A 23,191-nucleotide genomic window follows, 5' to 3' on the forward strand; every position below is an offset into this window, starting at 1 on the left:
ATTTGTACAAATTATGGTCAAACTTGCAAGCTTATAACTTATTATAATTCAACAAACTATATGTTTATTTGGTTCAGCCTTTTTTTTTTTTACTTAAAAGTTATTTTTAAGTAAAAATGAAAAATTATATCTTAAAAAACAAGAATAATTTATTTGTTAAATTTATTTATTTTAGTTTAAAAGTTTCTTTTAAGCTAAAATTGTTTGAGAGAAAAATAAGTATAAGTCTCTCAGGGCTACACCAATTGAGACTTTTGTTTAGAAAATATGAGCAATATGAAATTGCACAGAATCGAAGGGTGCATGTGCGCGGAAAAAGCTCCGCATAAGCCAACCAAAAGTAGTTCTAAGGGCTTTTTTTTTTTTCTCTAAAAGTTACTCTCTTTTTTTTTTATATAAAATTTACATTATAAAATAAAGTCACTTAAACTTTAAGAACTTCGGTGTAAATATTGTTTGGCCCAGCTTCTTCTTATAAGAAGGAAAAAAACTGAAATTAAGTCGAGCTAAACACATTCTAAAAAGATATTTCAACTAATTTTTAATTTTTTTATTAATTAAAATTTTTGTTTGATTGTTTTGTAAGAAATTTTTTTTAGTAGTTTTTAGTATTTTTTATATGTTATTTAGGATATGTTCGTCAAGATATTTTAGCAGATTTTTAAATAATTTTTACTCGTTGGAAAACTTATTTGATTGTTCTGTAAACAAATTTATTTAATAGTTTTTAATGTTTTTTTAAACGTCATTTGAAGTAGCTAGAAGCTAACTTTTATATTTTTCTTTTTTTAAAATCCTTAATATATTTATCAAATTTTCTTATTATACTTTTTAAATAAATCATGTCTTATTATTTTCTGTCTTTTTATATTTTTTTAACTACTTCAACAACTAGTTTTATCAAATACTTATAATTTAATAAGTTAATTTTTCACCTTTCAGCTAACTTTTCAGTTAGTTTCGTCCAACATAACCTTGGAATATCATTTATTTAAATGTTAACTTCTATCTTTTTTATGTTTATTCTCTTTTTATCCTTGGACATTTATTAGATTTCCTTTTAATATTTTTTTTATTTAAGATAAAATTTTGTGTTCAATTATGTAATTTTATATTTTCCAGCTACCTCAATAGATAATTTTGATTATGTTTGACAAGATATTTCAACTAGTTTCTAACTTTTTTAACTAGCGGAAAAGTTTATTTGACTGTTCGGTAAACTCATTTTTTTTAAGTAACTTCTAGCGTTTTTTGAAATGCTACTTGAAGTATTATTTTTTTGTAAACACTAGCTTCTAACTTATTGTATTTATTCCTTTTTTATCCTTAAAATATTTATTCAATTTTCTTATTATCCTTTTTAAATATGTTATTTATGTTATTTTACATTTCTTATCTTTTTCAACGGTTAGTTTTACCAAACACCTACTATTTAATAATCTAGCTTTCTAACTTTCCGCTAGTTTTTCAATTAGTTTTTTTAACATACTTTTTACCAACCACTTGTAATTCAATAAGATAGTTTTTGAGCTTTTAAGTTCCAACAATTTGAAGAAAAAACTACACATGCAATTATATACTAAAAATCACAACTAAATAAAATTTTGAACAATTTGCATCTTTTGAGATTGCACTGGATGCCCTTACTTTTTTAATCCCTATGGTAACCCCTAAATTTGTTTGAAATACATTATAGTGACATCCATGTTATCCTAAAACCACGTTTACACTGGGTATCTCTATAAAAAGGAAATTGTTGTAAACATTAAAAGGTAAGAGTATCCTATACAATCTTTTTTTTAGGATCAAATCATACACAATCCCAATAAAGCAAAGAGAAAATGGAAATATTATTTGCTCCAGAATTGTCCCCAAAGTAGTAACAACATAGAATTTAAACTATAAAAATGTTTTCTTGTACAATCTTAAATTATATATAACTTGACAAAGAAATAAATAGATAAAAAATAAATGATTGATTTGATTGATTATGTAGTGTGATAGAAAGAGAAAAATAAATTATTGACCGAATGTTTAAAATCTTTTATTATCAAAATATAATTATTCTTTTAACTACCACTACTAAAAAAAAGGTTTTCTACAATGGTCAAAAATAGTATACAAAGACAGTTGTCAACCGTCGTAAAAGCTAACGTTGTTGAAAGTAACTTTCAACGACGGGTAAGAACACACCGTCTTAGAAAACAACCACCTTTCGAAGATGGTGTTTACGTAGGCACCGTCTTAGAAAGCAACTTTTTAAGACGATGCCTTACGTAGGCAATGTTGCGAGCTTTCGACTGTCTTAGTAAGCGAGCTTTTTAAGACGGTGCTTACATAGGCACCGTCCTAAAAAACTGTCTTTCTAAGACGGTGCGTACGTAAGCACCGTCGTCGTAGCTCCTTATCTGAAAGCCAACAAACATTAGTTACAACTACAATACAACTAATTTAAAAACCAATTTGAAAGACAACCGAAACATATAAAATTCTATTATCATTACCTGCACTGCAAGCAACCTTAAAAAGCATGGCTTGCCAAAAAGGTGAGCCAACACTAGGTGATTAGAATCTCCCTGCATAGAATCTTGGAATTAATTTATAGGAAAATAAAACCAACTATAACGATGAGAAATAAGTTGCTATAGGTGAATTGATATATACCTTTCCTTGATTGTAGTGGATTAAAATTGGGTGATTTCTCACATCTGAAACCACAAAAAATGAAGCAAGTTAAAAATAATATATGACAAACAAGAGATAACAGTTGAATAAGAATGTTATAATGATCAATTTTTTATATTATAATTGAAATTCATAAGAAATAAGTATTTTTAAATATATAAATCATATTTTAGATATATGATAATCAATTTATATTATAATATAAGATTATTTTTAATTATTGGTATTTTTATTACCTGCACTGCAAGCAACCCTAAAAAGCATGGCTTGTCAAAAAGGTGAGCCAACACTAGGTGATTAGAATCTCCCTGCATAGAAAAACATGACAACTTCAATTTCAAAGTGAAGTGTGCTATAATAATGAAAAGTATTACTGGTAAGCCAATTCTTGTAAAACCAATCAAAAATCTAGTGTAACTATTTGGTATACAATAGTTACTGGTAAGCCAATTCCAAAGTGAAGTGCACTCACAATCGCTGTTTAGAAATTATCAGGTGATTTGAAATTAGAACCAAATAAGGCTCATGAGATAATTAATCAAGCCTACTTCAGAAATCAAGTAATAAGGTTCATATATTGGTGTCCTTTGAATTTCAATGTTTAAACTTTATGATGATGTTGGGTGGCAGTTGTCAAATTTTAGGAAACAATTTTAAAAGGAATTTTTGAAAGCTTGTTATGGGAGCAATATCTGATAAGTACTATAATAGGACATCATTCATTCCTCCAGTTTCTTCATTTAATGAACATCATACAGAGAAACAAACCAGTTAACTTACCATTATGTTTGTATAATCTATAAAGGACATCATTCATTCCTCCAGTTTCTTCATTCAGTGATTCATAGTGTCTATTTTGAGCTTGAGGGTTTCCAGCAAAAGTATGTTGATCCAAGAGGTCATGCAAGATTTGCCAACAAAGCTGAATAGTTGAAATTCCACAACATAAGGTTGAAAGCACTTGCGTAATAAAAATCCACTTTTTGATTGTACCTTGTGAATGGTATAATAGGTAGCCCAACCCAGTTGAACAACTTGAAATCAATCAAAAAAATCATATGGAAATGCAGATAGATATCCGATTCCAATTTTGTCCTGACAGGCAGACAAACCAGCAACAAGAAATGACACTTTCTGCTTTAGGGTATGATTCTGTGTGCTGGCCCACATTACAGTTGATGCGCTCAAGTAATGCCCTTCACAGTGTCAAAAACAAACAATCATCAATTAACTTTGAAAAGTGAATTGCAGGGGCTTAAATTTGCAGGTAAGGATAGTGTGCTTGGTAAGATACAAGACCACCAAACATGCATTTGTGAGTCAAGTGCTAACATATCAATGTGTAAGGGGTATTTCTTAAAGTTAGGAACAAACCTCAAACCAAGTAAATAAAATCAATACTTGAAATACATGGAGTCCAAGGGATCCTTTAGAGTAAACATTACATATAGAGTAAACCAAGTACATAAAATCAGTACTTAACATGCCAAGATCATTTTTAATCCGGTGGAGATTAGAATGGAAAATTCCATAGTAGTGAACTTTAATGTAAACTTGCCCCTGGTGAAACGAGCTAGAGTTAGAATGGGTAAATCATCCACAGAGGCAAAACTCAATAGCATTTCTCAAGTTCAGGTTAAAAGTGGCAAGGAAGATATTACTGACTTACCACATCAGATAATCACATCCTCAAATTGTGAAAATGGCCTTGCTGAAGGAGGCCCATCAGTGTTCAACAATACTTTGGTTAATGTTTCTCCTTTTAACTTAATAGCCCCATGTTCTAAAAAAGGGTCTCATCAACTGTTTAATTAAAAAAGACCAAATGTTAGGCTGCTCTGTGGATGATGAAGTTGTTTTACCTCCATCTAAATGCATCCATCGTGATGGAAGCTTGCTTGTGGGGCTTCTATGAAGGCTAGATCTTTGAGCTTCAATGAGGTCCTTCAATGGTGATTTTCCACCATGGAGATGCACTGGAAGGCAAAGGAGAAGAGGTGAGAGGAGGCATCATCCACTAGGGAATAAGCCATGGAAGAAGGAGTTTCACCACCAAGATGAACCTTGGATAAGAAGCTTGGAGAGGATGCTTCAATGGAGGAAAAGAAAGAGGGAGAGAAAGAGAGAGGGGGGAGCACGAAATTGAAGGAAGAAAAAAGGGAGAGAAGTTGAACTTTGAGTTGTGTCTCACAAGACTCTCATTCATCAAAGTTACAACAAGTGTTACACATGCTTCTATTTATAGACTAGGTAGCTTCCTTGAGAAAACTTCCTTGAGAAGCTTCTTTGAGAAAACTTCCTTGAGAAGCTAGAGCTTAGCTACACACACCCCTCTCATAACTAAGCTCACCTCCTTGAGAAGTTTCCTTAAGAAGATTCCTAAAGAAGCTAGAGCTTAGCTTCACAAAATGAACGCACAATAAAATTAGGTATAATTGTTGATAAAAAAAACAAGTAATACTAATTATATGTAAAACACAAACAAACAATTAATCCAAAATTCAAATAATTGTAATAAAAATTGAACAACCAACTCACAATTTTATCAGATATTTCTTGTGCCGCCTGAAATGTCATCTGCTCATATCGCTTTGTGCGTGCCAACTTCCACTTAACATGTCTTTCAATGGGAGATAAAGGATCCTCAATGTGTGGTGTATTCTTAGTCATCATTGCGTCATGTTATCTTTTCTTCATTTTCTCGTCCAATAGCTTCTTTTCAAGCAAATAATATCCCCCACGAGAAAGTAAATGGGGGCAGTCATTGTATTTTTGGATTTCCTACATCTTTTTCTTGATTCCTTATCATGTAGCATATATTATTCGAATCAAACAAATCAAATTGCCTTTATAATGAGAAATACACACTAAAAATCAAACACATGAACATCTAACCTGCCAGTTAAGGGTTTTGCAGCTTGCGGCAAATTCCTCCCAAGTTTCTGCATCTAGGCCATATTTTACCGAATGATCATGTTTATCTTGCCTCTCAGAGTCAGCATAGACAAATTTAGTGGTCATGGTTGATTTAAATTGCCTCCATCTAGTGGCCACGGTGGACATCACCTTTATCTTTGCATTCGCCGCTTCAGGGATATCAAATTTTGCCTACATAACAAATTGTTTTGTATTACTTGCATAATTTCAAAGCTTTCAATTTTTTTACCAGATAAAGAAAATACTACTCAATGTTAACGTCACTTACCAAAATGTTATCCCATACTAGGTCCTTTAGCGAGTCCGGTACATCTTTCCAACTATTATGTAGAATTGGAATTTTTTCTCTAACTACGACCCCTAGATAGTTGTGGAATTTCTCTGTATGGGCCCAATCCTCAGCCAGTTGCGACATCGATGTTTATAGTTGGTCTTGGCTGATCCAAGATTCGTAAAGTCAACCTCCTTGGCAGTGTGGATTGTCTAGTATTCCTAGACATAGCTTCTGACTGAACATCTGATTATGGAGGGGACGGTGGTGATGTTCCCATGACCATGTGAAAATAAAACAAATAAGTTAAAAACAACGACGTACAAATTTTATGTACTTACGTAAATGGAAATATGAATTGTTGGATCAAGTGGCCTCAGAATAATTAAGAAAGGGGGTTGAATTAATTATTAGTGAACCTTTACTAATTAAAAATCTACCTTTCTTAGGCTTTTACTATGTTGTTAAGAAAGTAAAGAATAGAAAAAAAACTTAACCAAAAGTAAAAGCGATAAATAAAGTGCACAGTGGAAATTAAAAGAGTAGGGAAGAAGAAGACAAACACACAAGAGTTTTATACTGGTTCGGCAACAACCCGTGCCTACATCCAGTCCCCAAGCGACCTGCGGTCCTTGAAATTTCTTTTCAACCTTGTAAATTCCTTTACAAGCAAAGATCCACAAGGGATGTACCCTCCCTTGTTCTCTTTGAACAACCTAGTGGATGTACCTTCTACTAGAACTGATCCACAAGAGATGTACCCTCTCTTGTTCTCAGTCACAACAAGCTAAGTAGATGTACCCTCTACTTGTACCACAAAGGATGTACCCTCCAATGTGTTAAGACAAAGTTCTCAGGCAATTAGTCCTTTGAAACTTTGTGAATGGGGAAACAAAAGAATTCTCAGGCGGTTAGTCCTTTGATAACTTTTGTTTATGGGAAAGAGAAGAATTAAAAGAACTCTCAAATTGTGTCGTTTTGAATTCTTTGACAAGGGAGAAAGGAGACACAAAAGAATTCAGGTAGTTAGTCCTTCGTTCTTTTGGAAAAGGGAGAAGAGAGACACAAAAAGAATTCAAGCGGTTAGTCCTTGGCGAATTCTTTTTGGCAAATGGAGAAGAGAATGAATAGATGAATATCACAAGTTTTTGAACAAAGAACTTTTCTTGGAAGAGAAAGTTTTGAACAAAAACTTTTAGAAAGATGAAGAGAAGATGAATCAGAAACAATCTGTTGAAAGACATGAAAGAAACTATTGAAAGAAAGATTGATTGAAAGAGATTATTAAGATCAATGATTTTGTTTCATGCCAAGGTCACATATTTATAATTTCTTGATGACTCAAGTCAAAACTTATAACTCTTGACAATTCCTTTGAAACTAATTACTTAAAAAGTTATGACTTTTGAAAGAATCTTTAGAAACAAGCCACTTGAAGAATTGCGACTTTTGGAAATGAGTTTTTCGAAAACAGTCACTAGTAATCGATTACCATAAAGGTGTAATCGATTACGCATCAACAGATGTGACTCTTCATTTTGAATTTTGAAAATCTTAACGTTTTAAAACACTGGTAATCGATTACTAGAGAATAAAACTCTTGGGTAATGATTTTGTGAAAACTTCTTGTGTTACTCAATGTTTTTGAAAAACTTTTTAATACTTATCTTGATTAAGTCTTCTCCTGATTCTTGAATCTTTGAGTCTTGAATCTTGATCTTGATTATTCTTGAAACTTGATTCTTGAAAACTTCATTCTTGAATCTTTGGAATTTGCTTGACTCTTGATTCTTTGGCATCATCAAAATAACCTTGGAAGACATTGCTTTCACAATCTCCCCCTTTTTGATGATGACAACCCTTAAATCAAGAAACACATACACATTCTTTTTCCTAGTCGATCACTCACTTAATTCTCCATATTCTCCCCCTTTGTTTTTGAATTTATGCTTAATTTGAAGTCTTGAAAAATATAATATCTTGATTTCTAAAATATTCATTTTTCTCTCCCCCTTTGGCATCAACAAAAAGCCAAAGTGCGTAAGAAATATAAAACCATACATAAATGACTAATCATACAAGAAAATAGAAAACTTAGAACAATCAAACAAGATAATAACTTAACCATACAACAAGCTTAGAAAGACAATACTTCATTCATAACATCAAATAAACTGGAAAGTCATCCACAATATTCAAATAAAACATATATGAATAATTAAAAAAATATACATGAAACACAATACCAAATGTAAGTACATACCACTAGTCATATATCATTAAAGTAATTAAGTTTAAAACACATAATCATAAACTACCAAGAGCAAGTCAATATAATCATCATGTTTAGTCACACTAAGCAAGTATTAAAAGAAATACTAAGTATTCAGATGTCATAAAAACATAGCCAAATACAAGGCTTAAAAACAAAATATAATTATAATCTAAATCTATTATCAGAGAATCAAAACTTAATTCTAAGTAACAAAATTAGTTATGAACACATACATGGTAACTCATTACTTATCTCAATTATTTTAGCATATCAATATAATTTTGACAAAAATCCAATCATGTCAAATCATACATAAATGGATAAACATACAATAAATGTATTCATACAAGAGAGAAAAACTTATAAAAATCAAACAAGATAATAAATCATCCATAAATCATAATAAAAACATGTGTATCAAATAAGTCATAAGTCATCAAAAGTAACCAAGTAGAACCATAACACATAAAGCAACTAACAAGCTTTAAACTTTTAGAAAATAAAGTACTAATAAAGTTTTAAAACATAATTCACTAAGTACCAAATAAGTAAACAAGATAATCAAATTTAAACACATAACAGAAAGACATTAAAACAAACTATTTTGCACTAAAAAAAAATACATATTCACTATCTTAATCAACATAACCTTTAAATATAATAAAAAAATCATAATAACTCTCAAACACAATCAATCAACTAACTATGCACAATAATTTCTATTTCAAAAAATTTCAATTTTCAATTTTTTTTTAAATTTCAATTTCAAATTTCAACTTCCAACTTTCAATAACTTCCACTTTCAACTTCCATCTTCAACTTTCAACTTCTATTTTCAACTTTCAACTTCTAATAACTTCCAAATTTAAATTTTCAAACTTTCAATAACTTCCAAATTTAAATTTTCAAACTTTCAACTAGTTGGACACAATTACCAAAGACAAAAAATCAGTCATATATATTGAAATTATTTAAACTAAATATAGTTAATTAATTATAATAAATTTTAACATAATCAAATAATTTTGAACTTATCTTCAATTTAGAGAACTAAGTCTGTTCTACTGTAATCGATTACACATAGTGGTAATCGATTACCAGAGAATTAAACACTAAATTTTAAGTATCAAAAAACAATCATCAACACATATCATGATAATTATTTACTTAATTGAATTATTCAATCATGTCAAAACAAACAAAACATAAGCAATTCAAGCATTAATCAATTCAAAAAAAATTCAATTAATCATATATATTCAAAATTAAAACTAAATATAGTTAATTAAACATTGTAAACACAATCAAACAATTTCAACAATTATTTTCTATTAGCCACAAAAATTACTTAACTGAAAATACTAATCATACCTTAATTCATAGAGATGGCTTAGATGTTACCTCTTTTGAGATTTTACTAATATTGTTGTCGCCGTATGTAACATGTCCACTTTTATTGGGGAAAAAGGTTGTAAACTTGGATACATCTCCCGTCATATGCTTGGAACATCCACTGTCGATGTACCACTTCTTCCTTACAGATTTTTCTTGGTTGTTTTCATGAGATTTTGTCATGAGACACAAGTTGGCTTGGTCTTCATCATAATCTTGAAATAATTTAAGATTTGACCTGTTCCTGAAAATACTTTTGAGAAACAAATAATTTAAAGAGACCATAAATCTTGAAGTGGTTAAACTTTCTACAAGATACCTGCTCTGATACCACTTGTTGGATCAAGTGGCCTCGGAATAATTAAGAAGGAGGGTTGAATTAATTATTAGTGAACCTTTACTAATTAAAAATCTACCCTTCTTAGGCTTTTATTATGTTGTTAAGAAAATAAAGAATAAAAAAGAAAATTAACCAAAAGTAAAAACCATAAATAAAGTACACAACGAAAATTAAAAGAGTAGGGAAGAAGAAGACAAACACATAAGAGTTTTATACTGGTTCGGCAACAACCCGTGCCTACATCCAGTCCCCAAGCGACCTGCGGTCCTTGAAATTTTCTTTTCAACCTTGTAAATTTCTTTACAAGAAAAGATCCACAAGGGATGTACCCTCCCTTGTTCTCTTTGAACAACCTAGTGGATGTACCCTCCACTAGAACTGATCCACAAGAGATGTACCCTCTCTTGTTCTCAGTCACAATAAACCAAGTAGATGTACCCTCTACTTGTACCACAAAGGATATACCCTCCAATGTGTTAAGACAAAGTTCTCAGGCGATTAGTCCTTTGAAACTTTGTGAATGGGGAAACAAAAGAATTCTCAGGCGGTTAGTCCTTTGAAAACTTTTGTTTATGGGAAAGGGAAGAATCAAAAGAATTCTTAGATTGTCGTTTTGAATTCTTTGACAAGGGAGAAGGGAGACACAAAAGAATTTAGGCAGTTAGTCCTTCGTTTTTTTGGAAAAGGTAGAAGAGAGATACAAAAAGAATTCAGGCGGTTAGTCCTTGACGAATTCTTTTTGGCAAAGGGAGAAGAGAATGAAAAGATGAATAGCACAAGTTTTTGAACAAAGAACTTTTCTTGGAAGAGAAAGCTTTGAACAAAAACTTTTAGAAAGATGAAGAGAAGATGAATCAGAAACAATCTGTTGAAAGAGATGAAAGAAACTATTGAAAGAAAGATTGATTGAAAGAGATGATTAAGATCAATGATTTTGTTTCATGCCAAGGTCACATATTTATAATTTCTTGATGACTCAAGTCAAAACTTGTAACTCTTGGCAATTCCTTTAAAACTAATTACTTAAAAAGTTATGACTTTTGAAAGAATCTTCAGAAACAAGCCACTTGAAGAATTGTGACTTTTGGAAATGAGTTTTTCGAAAATAGTCACTGGTAATCGATTACACATCAACAGATGTGACTCTTCATTTTGAATTTTGTAAATCTTAACGTTTTAAAGCACTGGTAATCGATTACTACATTCTGGTAATCGATTACTAGATAGTAAAACTCTTTGGTAATGATTTTGTGAAAACTTCTTGTGCTACTCAATGTTTTGAAAAACTTTTTAATACTTATCTTGATTAAGTCTTCTCCTGATTTTTGAATCTTTGAGTCTTGAATCTTGATCTTGATTATTCTTGAAACTTGATTCTTGAAAACTTCATTCTCGAATCTTTGGAATTTGCTTGACTCTTTATTCTTTGGCATCATCAAAATAACCTTGGAAGACATTGCTTCCACATGAACATTAATAAATTACAAAACACAAAAGGAATAAGGTTTTTACATTACTTTCATAGGATTTAGTTACGTATCAATGTTCTCCCATAGTCCTTCATCATGATCATTACGATTTGCGTGTACATCATCAACGTAGTGTGACTCATTGATATTAGGCATTCTTGTTGAAAAAGGTGGGGTCTCACAAATGTCAAGCGTCGAACCATCATGTGTATCATTTAAACCACTTGGTCTTCCTTGTAGAACCACTGAATATCTTGAATCGCAAGGATCTTCGATGTAAAACACCTGTCTTGCTTGTTGGGCCATAATGAAAGGTTCATCCATGTAAGCCACCTTATTGAGGTTTACTAAGGTAAATCCCAATTCATCTTGGCGGACATCGGTATTGGCATTGGCTCACTTACACTTAAACACAAGCACTCTAAATTCAGTATAATCAAGCTCCCAGATTTGCTGAATCACTTCAAAGTAAGGCATGGATGCTCGAATCGAATTATTGTCTGATGCACTACAAAAGTGATCGGAATCGGCATCAACAACCACACCACTGTTCTGCATTGAGCTTTTGTCATCTTGGGACTTGGTGTAGAAGGAATAATTGTTTATATCATACCCTTTCCAAGTCGGTACATTCATATTTGGCCCAATAGCTAACAATCGTAATGTTTTGGAAGCACCGTCATCGACAAATATTGTTTCTCTAAACCAGTTAATGAAAGTTCTATTGTGCTCTTGCAAAACCCTCATCATGTTCATTTTGGGTTCATTGCTGTGATTTTTTTTTTGTGAGCATCTATTTATGGAATGACATTTGTTGTATTGTTTAATATATATAGATGCGCTTGTGAGACCTTATGGCGAGTCATTGTGACATCATTGTATCCTTGTGTACCCTTATCCCCCGGTGTCCTACCATGATGAGTTTCAGGAAGTCCAACAGATTTACCACCTTCAATGTATTAGGAGCAAAACTCGATACATTCTTCAGCAACATACCTTTCAACAATCAAAGCTTCTGGTCGGTATTGATTCATGGTATACCCCTTTAACACCTTCATGTACCACTCAATTGGATACATCCACCGTAAAAAAACAGGACCACACAACCGGATCTCCCTCACTAGATGAACAATTAACTGAACCATTATGTCAAAAAATGATCAAGGAAAGTACATCTCCATTTGACAAAGGACAATGGCAGCCTCATTCTCTAATTCATCCAATCTTCTAGGGTCAATGACTTTGCTACAGATAACATTAAAAAAAAGCATAGACGAGTTATGGAAACCCTAACTTTGTCAGGCAAGATTCCCCGAATCGCTACAGGCAATAATTGTTGCATTAATACATGACAATCATGAGATTTCAAGCCAACCAATTTCAGATCATTAATGGATACAAGGCTCTTGATATTTGAAGAGTATCCTTGTGGGACTTTGAGATTCCACAAACAATGACAAAAACTCCTATTCTTGTTTTTTTACATTGTGTGACATGCCGGGGGTAGATACGTTCGTGGACCTTGTGATATTGGATGCAACTACTCTTGTATACCCATCTCAACCAAGTCTTGATGACACTTCAAACCATCCTTTGTCTTGCCTTTAATGTTAAGAAGGGTTCCAATTGAACTATCACAAACATTTTTCTCCACATGCATCACGTCTATACAATGTCTAACATCAAGATCAAACCAGTAAAGAAGATCAAAGAATATGGACCTTTTCTTCCATATGTTTGTCTCAGTTGCAGATTTTTTTTGCGTCTTCCCAAAGATAGTTATGATGTCCTTCACACAATCATAAACTTCTTTTCCATGTAATGGTTTGGGCACAGTTTCATTTTCCTGAGATCCATTAAAAGCTTTCTTGAATTGTCGATATGAATGATAATGTTTGAGAAATCTTCGGTGCCTTGTGTATACTATTTTCTTTCCATGTTTTAGTTGGAAGAAACTCGATATTTCTCACATATAGGACATGCGTGATGGGCTTTGACACTATAACCACTTAAATTTCCATATGCTAGATAGTCATTAATGGTAGAAAAAACTATTGCATGCAACCTGAAGGTCTCCTGCAAATTCCCATCCCACACATCTACCCCGTGTTCCCACAATTTTGTTAGGTCTTTGATCAACAGAGTCAAATAGACATCAATATCATTCCCTGGCTGTCTTGGGCCCCCTATCATCATGCAAAGCATTATGTACTTTCGCTTCATGCATAACCAAGTAGGAAGGTTGTAAATCATTAGCAAAATAGACCATGAATTGTGATTGCTGCTTAAGTTACCAAATGGATTCATTCCATCCGAAGTAAGACCAAGCCTTAGATTTCTAGCCTTATTCCCAAAATCAGGATACAAAGAACCGAATGTCTTCCATTGCGGACAATCCATCAATTTTTTTGCCTTCAACATGCCACATCAACTGTTTTGCATCATGTCCATTAGCAAATAATCGCTTAAACCTTGGTATTATTGGAAGATACCAACAAACCGTTGTTGGACGAATATTCTCTATAGTTGCATCATCACTTGATTTGTGGTTGTTGACCTTGTAGCGTGATACACCACATGTTGGGCAACTGTGCATTTCTACAAATTGATTTCTATACAATATGTAATCATTTGGACATGCATGGATTTTCTAGTACTCCATTCCCACTAGACATAATATCTTCTTCGCCTCGTATTGATTCTTCGACAACATGTTATCTTTAGGAAGCAATTTCTTCAATAACCCAAGCAATTCAGTAAAGCTCTTGTCATTCCAGCCAAATCGTGCCTTCAAGTTGACCAAAGCTAACACTGCTGACAACCTTGTGAAAGCTGTGCACCCAGAATACAAAGGCTTCTTTGAATCATTCTCTATTTTCTCATACAAAGGTGCATGTGCTTGCTGAAAATCGTCCTACCCTAGGTCGCGAATCATGTCTTCTATACGACAACCCATGTCTACATCGACTGACTCAGTGTGAGAGACTGATGGCTTGTCTGGCAATTCCCATTGCCATATTCACTTTGTGTAATTTGGAATGATCTCGTGACATATTAGATGTGACCTTATGTCATTTATCGACTGGTGTCTACCATTTCCACATTTCACACATGGACAGAAAAATTTCCCGCGCAAACATGGTGCATTCAGTTCAGTAAAATGGATGAATTCTTTAACCCCATTCCCATACTCATCACTAATGCTTGATGCTTTCATCCAAATTCGATCCATGTTTTCCCTTTGTTGTAAGACTTTATCAAGTTATCTAACATGCATGTAAACCTCATTTTTTTTCATTAAAGGTGTGACCCTATCCCATTCAGGAAGGCTTTTTTTATAGTAGATTCAATACTACAAATTAATTGTCTTTTCTAAATATTTTGAAATTTCGGAAGCATTTCGCCTAAGTCCCCAAGTATACGAGATGAAAGCGATGGCATATCATCATCCATCACATTCAAGTATGCGCTCGGAGAACAAAGTGAAATGAACTATACTGAAATGTTGACAAATTTAAGAAAAGGAGATTAACCTATACGTATTAATCTACTATAAAAAATGAGTCTTCCCAAACTGTCCAAACGGACAATTCAAGATTCAATACATCGATTAATGCAAACTTTTCGTATTAATCGTTGTATAGAATCTCAAACAGGAAACTAAGGTTCACTCATAATGTTCCTAATTCATTATATAATACATCACATCATATATAAAAAACCATGTAATTATCATTGTTGTGAGTCAAAGAAATACATACCTCAAAAATACGGTCAATAACAACAGCTACGAGTGGGATTAGAGTAGTGGAAAACCAAACACAACAGTCTGGATTGAAGTCCTAAGTAGGTGGGACAAGAATTTACTTCAAAAGTTTTTGTGTCAAGGTAGTACCTACAACCAAAAAACACATTCTTAGAGATTCAAACACATTCTCAGTAATTCAACTTGGATTGAAGTTGTTTGGAAAAAAACATAAGAGTGGAAGCAACATAATTAATAACGGGCCTTAGGTTTCAAGAAATGAAGTATGCATAGCGCAATGCAATGAATGATACAGGCTGTGTCTATTCTTGGTACTTTTTTTGTGTTGTCTATTCACTAAAAAAACATCATTAGATTGCCAATAGTAAACCTTTGAATTAAATTTTAGAAGGGCATTAATATACACATAATGATTGAAAAACAACCATGGCATGTTCCTAGAAATAGGTGAGACAAAAGTAGAAGAAGTGTTATAGTACTCATGACCAAGGGTTTATAATTTCATCTTAAGCACTATCACACCGCCAAGTAACTATGTTAATGAGTGTTCTACCATACCAATAGGAATGCAGACAAAATAGTCACACTAAACAAGCAATAGATGAATTCAACGCTATAATGAAGCAGAAGTAAATAAAATAAATGTTTCTATAAGAGATTTAAAGCCCTCTTACATAGTTTTCAAAATCAAAACTTCACTAACCATTCCCTTTGAAATGTCACTTTTTCACCATCACCACTTAGACTCAAGACAAGAGGCATGGAAAAACACAAGGGATATAGCTAGGATTGACAGCTTCAAGTGTTTCCTTCTAGTCTTTGAGGACAAAACAAGTATATTGCAAGACAACAAATGCATCTATAATTGGTATAACTAAAAGCATATGTTTATTTAAACCTAAAATACTGACCAAAACCAATAGAATCATCTTTTCTCTTTTCCGGCCTTGGCTATATAACATCCAATTCCGGCTAAGCACTTATAATTATCTTTTCTCGAGGCATATAGATGTTTTCTTATACACTCTTAGAACTCATTGCATTAGTAAATTATTTTTCATACTAGACTCTAAAGTGTGTACTAAATTTGGTTTGCTATAAGCCAATTTTAGTTGTCCTAATGACTTGAATTTTCTATAAAATTAGCATTACAACAATGAAAACAATGTCTGCAACTTGTTTCTTCCTTTCTAGTACCAAAGTTTATTAGTATTTGCAGGCATACAATTTCTATTCCCCTACCTTGTGTTGAATTATGATGTCTAGATAGTGGTTTTGGCCTTTGAACTGTTTTAAAAGTGAGGATTATCTATTAGCAAAATTGACTGAAGATTGCTTTCTTCCATCTTTATTCGTAGCATGCATTTTGAGATGGTCGCCTGGAGCAGGTAGTTTTGCGACATCTAGGGGCTACAAAGGGTGATACTGTAATTGCAAAAGACATTAGGTTGCCCTTTGCCTTCTCATTATCTCTGGCCTTAACCTTTCCTTCACTCTTTTTTCTTGTTCATTTCACTAACCTAAAAATTGATGCTTTTAGGTTGTCAGATTTCCTTTCTAACATGCATTTAAGATGAATGTGGTTGTGTGTATGTTCCAGTAAGTTTCAATCTTGTGTTTCCTTTGACCTAAATTGTGGGCAACTTTTGTATATGGATTAATGTATAATAATAATATTTCTTTTGTATCCTTTGCTTCATTATGGTGCTTTGGCTTGAAGAATCTTATGTTCATCTAAGGAACTCTCTGTTCTTAAACCAACAAAATTACTTAGGCCTTGTTTGAAGAAGTTTCTCCATAAACACTTATGAAATAGAAAATAAGAAGGAATAATGAAATAAGCTTCTCTCATTGACTAACATTAGCTTATGGTGGAAGCTTATTACATTATTCCTTCTTATATTCTTCTTCTATAAGTGCAATGGAGAAGCTTATCCAAACATGGCAATGTGATTTTGGATGTTCTGGATACATGATTTTACTTTCGTATTTGGTGCTTAATTTTTATTTTTTAATTAATTTCTATCTTTGAAGTCTCAGATATGATAGTTCTTTGGGAAGCATCACCATTTGTTCTATTGTTGATAAGCTGAGCCAAACTTTTATGGTATTTACCCAAGTTTGATGCTCCCGTGAATGGTGATTGGTTTTATAGGTATTTAGAAGCCACATCACATTATGTATTTTTAGTCTGCTCATATTATCATTGCATAAACATGTTCAATTTTAGATTTTATTTTGGGTTGGGGTTGAAGAAATGAATGTGTTTAGTGTGCTTCCATGTAGCCTTTTGATTTTGAATGTGAGAGTACATATGAGCCATATAACCAACTTTCTCCTTTTACATCTAGACATATGATATGGAATGGAACAGGTGAAGAAAGGAATCAACTAGAACTAGTATTTGGTTGATATTTAGTAAAGGATAATCACACTAGGTAGAAGGAAGCACCACTTCATTGGGGCCATTTTAAGCAATTTTAGGGCCTTCCAGAAAATGGGAGTGATGGACATTAAAAGCTTATGAACTTTGGCCTTAAATGATCAAAGAAAGAGAAGATCAAATGATTTTCTAAAATTGGTGAATGATTATGCAGGGTTTAGTTCTAATTATCTTTACTTTCCAACCATAGATACTGCCATCAAATGAATATTTCTTACAGAAGCGCAAAGAAAAATTTGTTTTCATCTTTCTTTAATTGGTCTTTCTTTGTTTTTTGGTTAAACTAACCATTTGGTCCCTATAGGTTACACTCATTTAGGAATTAGTTCATGTATGAAGAAGCTTATATATTAATCCCCATACACCTTTATTAGTAAACATTGGTCCCTGTTGTTATGTTTTAGTTCCAATATGCACCCTTATAGGGATTAAAGTTTAAGTTTTTTTGGGGGGATTGATTCCCTAACGAGTTTCACATATAAGTTTAACCTTGTTTTTCTACCTCATTTTTTATTCCCAAATATCTAGCCCTGACGCCTGCTTTATATATATATATATATATATATATACATAATTGTTTGAATATAATTGTTGTTAAGCCTAGTGCCTTTATTTTTCTCTTATATCCCTAGTTGTTTTAATTGCTTCCTGCGTGTTATCTTTGCAGGATACTTGCTTAAAATGACAAGCTTCAATGTCAAAAGTTATTTTTATATTGCAAGTCTGCGATTGGTGCTTTTTAGTAAACCATATACACTTGATCACCCCAAAGTTTTCTGAAATTTAAGTTTTGTTGGTCTTGATTTTCAACTTGATTCTTTAAATTTGTCTACTATCTGAAGTTGATACTCAATATTATTTATTGCTTTCAATAATTTTCTATCATGTATGCATATATACACATTATTTTTGCATTATCATTGAGATTGTTTGTCTATAAGCAATACTTGATCCCATGGCCCACCACAGAAAGGAGTTACATTTCCCTGAAAAATCTCACAGCTTACATAATCCTTATTCGCCCAATATCATGTGGTTATACACATAGAAAAAGCTTGACAGAGAGATGCTCAATATCTGGTAAGCAACAATACTTATATTGTAACTATATTAGCAAATAGTATGTGAAAATGATACGTAAAGTAACATGTCTGTACGGTCCTTCTTATTAACAATGTTCTTGATTCCCTGATTGATATGATCAGCTTGTGTTTCCATTAATTGAACTTTTGAATAACACGAAAGAAGCAAGAGAACAAAATACAAAAGAAAATGAAAGGGAAAATAAAGAAAGAAAAATACGCATGAGTTATGACCATTGACCACAATGTTTGCATATATTCCAACATTTGAGCGGGTCATGGACGTAGCTTCTGCTTGACTTAGCCCTCAATTATTGTTACTACTTTTTTCTCTTATATACCCCCCTGACATATGCCGCACCTGGCTTGGCTATGACATATGTTTCTTTCTTTCTCAGATAAGGGTTATGCCCCGCAATGATTTTCATCTATCGTTTATCTTTTGACTTATTTTTCTTTTATGATTCCACTCTTTGGCTATGAGTTAAAAACAAAAACATTGTTCTAAATATATTCTTTTTTCTCCCATTTTGGTAAGATCTCTTACATGAACGTGGCTGGTAAAATCTCTAGAATGGGCAAGAAAAATCTATATGAACATTGGACAGGTCCTAACTCTTAAGGAATGTACACAAACAAGATCTAATGAATTGGAGCTAGCTGTTACTTCCTAGTTGCTACTTTGCTAGACAAATCTATGTCTGTAGCATCCATGCAATAAAAAAAATGTTGAACACCACAAGTACTTCATGGTGCGAATATAGTCATGCAAAAAATCTTCAAATTTCAATGGCTAGATGCATGTAATGTGCTTTCCAGCACTAGTGTATTTGCATGTACGCATTATTCAATCTCACCCTCTATCTAAAGTAGAAGAACAAACTTCCCTTGTTCTTAAAAGTTTAACTAAGGAAAGAGTTTCATGAATATTTTTGTGTGCTCTACATTGTAGTGTCCTAAATGGAATTGCAATATAGGAAACTATATGTGCTTGGCATGGTAGTTAAGGTCGCCAAGGTAATATATTTTACCAAAGATCATATAGTGAAATGTGAATAGAAAAATGGATACTTGGATCATAAGGTCCTATTTCTATCCCATGTTCGTTTTTATAAACATTTCAAAGTTCCCCAATTTTGAAGGTGTGTTTGGATGTTGGGAGGGGAAGATACCAAATCAAATAAGCTAAACATAGAGCTTCAAAACCCACGGCCATGCTATTTACCTTCATGGTTCTAATAGTGACAGCCTACTTATTTAGAATGATATCTATATTTTACCATGCTTTTTTGGGATATCAGACAAATGTATATAGGCTGAACCTCTCCTATTGTTGTATTCCTTGCATACTTGAAGTGTTGGAAATAGGAATATTAAATGAATGTGTGGCCATGCAAGAAAAGATAGGGCACAAAATGATTGTATATGAGAAGATATTAGTGTGACACTTATTGAGAAAAAGATAAAAAAAAATCAGTTAAAGTGATTTGGACATGAGCATAGAAAGCCATTGAAGGTACTGGTGAGGAGAGTATATAGCAGGGTTTTTAGCTTTGTGAAAACTAAAAGGGATAGTGAGAAGCTAAAATGAACATTGGAGGAAATTATTATAAGGAATCTTACAATGAATAATATCCATCAGAATTTGGTTCTTAATCAATGGTGCTATGTGATCCATGAGAATTCATATAGTATGCAACCTGTAATACTCTAGTTTAGAGAATTCATACAGTAGAAGCTAGAGAAAGGAGACACATTAGAAGAGACTAGACTAAGAAAATGGATTAGTCTTAGTAGACTTTATTTTGCACTAATATTGGAAGAGACAAGATTAACAAAATGAGCACTCACCAAACTAGTCACACATTGACACACAGCGTAACTAATACACAATCAAACCCTTCAGATTTTAAATGATAGCTTTTAGTCCAACAAATCCAAATCCTGAACACTAAGCTATAGACTTCGATTAGGCAACCAGATCAGTGATGAATTTGTTCTGAATTCCTAAACCTGGATAAAAACTCCTTCCATTTCATGTGATTTTCTTTTATGCGCTTCCCAGGCTCTTCATCATCCTCCACCATGATAGTTTTTACTGCCTTTAGTATATCCTCTTGCTTAAAGTCCCCATCTTCACTCATATTCACCTCAATCTCTGCCTCCAAATCCTTGCAGGCTATGAGCTTAGCATTAAAAGTTGGTCAGCCATGAAAAGCAACAACGCCAGTTCATAGTCACTAGGCAAAGCTTCAATCACAGAATTAAAGCCACCATGGCCTAAATGGCATCCTACACTAGAGTGTTTCAACATAATAAATGGCCTAAATGGCATCCTACACAGAATTAAATCTCCTAGTCTCAAACAAATTAAGTGTAGCAGAGGTGCCTTTTGTTCTGTTCTATTTACAATTCTTATTATCCCACAACAAACCATAAATCCTAATTCATCAAAAAACTCCTTTTCAGTTTAAATAACGCAATCACACACCCTCATCCTCTCTGTTTCTCTTTCTCTATGCCGCTACTTATTTTATTTTATCTATGTCTTGGTGCGAAAATCCACTCAAATCCATATATGAAACCATTCATGTCCACCGTGAACAACAAGAACAACAACCTCAAACATTCAGAAAAATTCCACCACTCTTCATGTACCATAGCAAAACTAATGACATTCTTCTTCCTCTTAATCTCCATCTCCTACCTCTTCTACACCCTCGGATTCATCTCCTTCTTCCTCTTTGAGTTTAGAGCTATACTTTAGTTAACTGTAACCGTTGCCCTAAACACGGAACTAGGTTTTCTTCAGACCATTTTAAAGACCCACCATACCTAAACTAGGTTTGCTCGTCAAACTATTTTCAATTTTACTAAACTGCTAACTACGTTCTACAAGGAAAACACAAAGCCACACAAATAGGCGGACATGGGTAGCAAATGCATTACTAAACGCTGCGTTAAGCATTGTTCAATCATGGAAGGAAAACAAAATTTGACGGACAAGGGTTACTTACCTTTGACGGAGACTTCACATATCAACTTCTCAGGCGTTGCTTCGTAGAGATTGAAGAGATGCAGGGCCCAGTCAAAGCTTGACTTCAAGGGTCATTGTAAACACAAAATAAGCACAAAATCCATGAGAATGAGAGAATTAAACTCCAAGACAAACAGAAAAGTAACGGGGTATTGAGGGAGCACACAAATACCTTGGACAACGATGAAGGGAAGAATCACAGAACAACCTAGGTTACGCGTGCGCGTTCGAGACGAAAGTAGCTACGAAATTAGTAGCCAGTCCGCGAAATTTTTTAAAAGATCATTCAAAGACGGTCAATATGAAAAAACCGTATTTGTATAACCACAATAACTTTGACAGTCTTTGTCAACCCGTCATTATACTCCTTAAACTCACTATTGAAGGCGGTTATTAAATAACCATCATTGTATGCTTTTGCGAAAGTTACCATAATGCCACCACATATCCTTCAACGATGTTTTCTTTTTAACCGTCGTAGTTAATATGTTATAAAAAAAAAATTTAGTAGTGTACACGTGTTGGATATATGGAAATCCATTACCATTCTCTTTTTTTAGTAATGAAGTTAGATTAGATTAGACATGCAATTCTCTGGCCATGATAAGATAAACGGAAAAGCAAACTCATTATCACTAATGGTATGTTTGGTACGTAGTGCGTTTTGTGCCACTAATCGTGGATATGTGAAGCGACTATTAGTTGCTTTCACGTTATTTTGGACGTGAATCCTAAACAATAAAGTAAACAAGCATTCATAAACACAGGCTTGGTGTTAAAATACTTTGATCACATAACGATTGAAGTTTAGTCAAACATTGCAATTTTAATTAAGAAAAAATATACTTGAACACTCTAAATGCTAAATTGGTGATGTGATATGATAGAAAGAAGAAAAGTAGGAATTAGGAAGAGATGAGAGCTGTTTATAAAGTGTTCATCAGAATAAAAGAATGTCTAAATATCATTATTTTAATTAGAAAAAAAATGTTAGATGGACATCCATTATGCCATTTAACACCTAGAGAGATAAAGGAAAAAAAGAAAAATAAATAAGAGATGTTAGAGAGGTGTTTAAAATAATTAAAAGTTTGTAGATCATTACTCATTTAATTAAGTTGAAAGCATTTGTGTATATTATCACAAGAAAAATATTTTGTGGACACCCAATTTCATTTACACCTAGCTAGAAAGAGATAGAAATAGAAAAAATAGTGATATAATATGCGGTGCTGACCTTGGACGTCGTCCAGGGCTGCGACGACGACCCATGCCCATTGCCTAGAAGGACCTAAAATTTTAACAAATAAATAAATGTATAATTATGTAGAAATATTTTGTATTATTTTATGTTATTTTTATAAAGAGATTGAAATTATTACCTAATTTTGTGTCTTCTTAATCAAATTAAATATGATATATGCGATTAAAAAATATAAGAGATTTAGTTTTTTTTCCATGTGTTATATTAATAAATTCATCTTAAATGAATTT

At 32.9% G+C, this 23,191-nt stretch overlaps 1 long non-coding RNA gene across 5 annotated transcripts; it reads right to left on the reverse strand.

Moving 5' to 3' along the window:
- Positions 1-2,019: 2,019 nt before the first annotated feature.
- LOC114377169 lies at positions 2,020-21,992 on the reverse strand. 5 transcript variants are annotated; one of them, XR_003659045.1, is made up of 13 exons: positions 21,870-21,992; positions 21,678-21,759; positions 15,131-15,264; positions 9,570-9,804; positions 5,891-6,139; positions 5,581-5,793; positions 5,224-5,472; positions 3,679-3,881; positions 3,466-3,607; positions 2,922-2,993; positions 2,665-2,708; positions 2,505-2,576; positions 2,020-2,408 (listed from the first exon to the last, which is right to left on the reverse strand). It is a non-coding gene; the product is annotated as an uncharacterized LOC114377169 (long non-coding RNA). The 5 variants fall into 5 exon arrangements; XR_003659043.1 differs by having other exon boundaries at positions 5,224-5,486; XR_003659041.1 differs by having other exon boundaries at positions 5,224-5,793.
- Between the last annotated feature and the right edge of the window lie 1,199 nt (positions 21,993-23,191).

Source organism: Glycine soja, chromosome 11 (genome assembly GCF_004193775.1).
Source record: "Glycine soja cultivar W05 chromosome 11, ASM419377v2, whole genome shotgun sequence".
NCBI classification, from domain to species: Eukaryota; Viridiplantae; Streptophyta; class Magnoliopsida; order Fabales; family Fabaceae; genus Glycine; species Glycine soja.